The 1,146-nt window shown below is 47.8% G+C and overlaps 1 non-coding gene across 1 annotated transcript; it reads left to right on the top strand.

Moving 5' to 3' along the window:
* The first annotated feature begins 320 nt into the window (after window positions 1-320).
* LOC143176177 (5.8S ribosomal RNA) lies at window positions 321-475 on the top strand. Its single transcript, XR_013000763.1, has one exon. It is a non-coding gene; the product is annotated as a 5.8S ribosomal RNA (ribosomal RNA).
* Window positions 476-1,146: the final 671 nt, after the last annotated feature.

Here is a 1,146-nt window from a genome sequence, read left to right as displayed (position 1 = left end):
GTCGACTGCACGCGATGGATTCAGTATCGGGTAGGATACAAAATATATCCCCGTCGTTTCCACGCGTGCGAGTCTTCTGCGTCTTTCGCGGGTTTTTGAATGCACTATACGCCCGGAACGTCGAGAAATATATACATATTACTTGAACGTTTTTCGTCTCGAAAGGCTTCGGTGTCGTCTCCAAGGCGACGCCTGAATCTCCTTCGCGCGCTGGTCGGAGATTCAGGTATCAACTTTTATCTTCTCTTTGAAAGAAGAGAGATATTAGGTCGAACAAATGAGAATAAAATTATATATGTGAAATATAAAATTTATACGATTACCCTGAACGGTGGATCACTTGGCTCGTGGGTCGATGAAGAACGCAGCTAATTGCGCGTCAACGTGTGAACTGCAGGACACATGAACATCGACATTTCGAACGCACATTGCGGTCCACGGATACAATTCCTGGACCACGCCTGGCTGAGGGTCGTTTACGTACCATACACTGCTTGCGTAGCTCTGTCAAATCCCCGCCGTCGTTCACCTCTTCGGATCGAACGTTTTTTTACCGAAGGGCGCAAAGAACGTTTCTGAGTCGGGTTAAGAGAAGGATGCTACGTACGAGCGAACGATGGGTGTCTCGTCGGCGTTTGTCGCGGACACGCGAAAATTCTGTGAATTTCACGGACAGTGTACGTTCTAGTTGTTGCAAAACGATCGGAATCGTTTGTATGGACTCGCGTGAGTGTTCGCGGCGTCGTGCGTCGTTCAATTACGACCGCCCGCGGATACCGCTCCACTGCGATATGGATCTGAGCGACAACTTTTTCGGCTGTTCGTGAGATGAACGGTTTCGTGTGTTTAGAAAAATTTTTTTTCCCGCGCTCCCGACGTCACCTGAAATGATGCGTCAGAGGTGAAAGAAAATATTAAGAAGTCGAGAGAGAGAGAGACTACACACGTTTTATTCATATTTTGTATACCGTGCGTGAGACGGATGTGCACGACACGTCGTATGTCGGTATATTACCGACTGGCCCCAGGGAGATTGTTTTCTTCCTCTCTTACGAATGAGATGTACGTTTCGGAGGATCGTCGTTACCGAAACACACGGCAAAACGAGACTTCTCGCAGCAGAACCTTTATACACAATACACATCG

The sequence above is a fragment of the Nomia melanderi genome, unplaced genomic scaffold (assembly GCF_051020985.1).
Source record: "Nomia melanderi isolate GNS246 unplaced genomic scaffold, iyNomMela1 scaffold0407, whole genome shotgun sequence".
Lineage (NCBI taxonomy): Eukaryota > Metazoa > Arthropoda > Insecta > Hymenoptera > Halictidae > Nomia > Nomia melanderi.
This window is presented reverse-complemented; position numbering and strand designations above follow the sequence as displayed.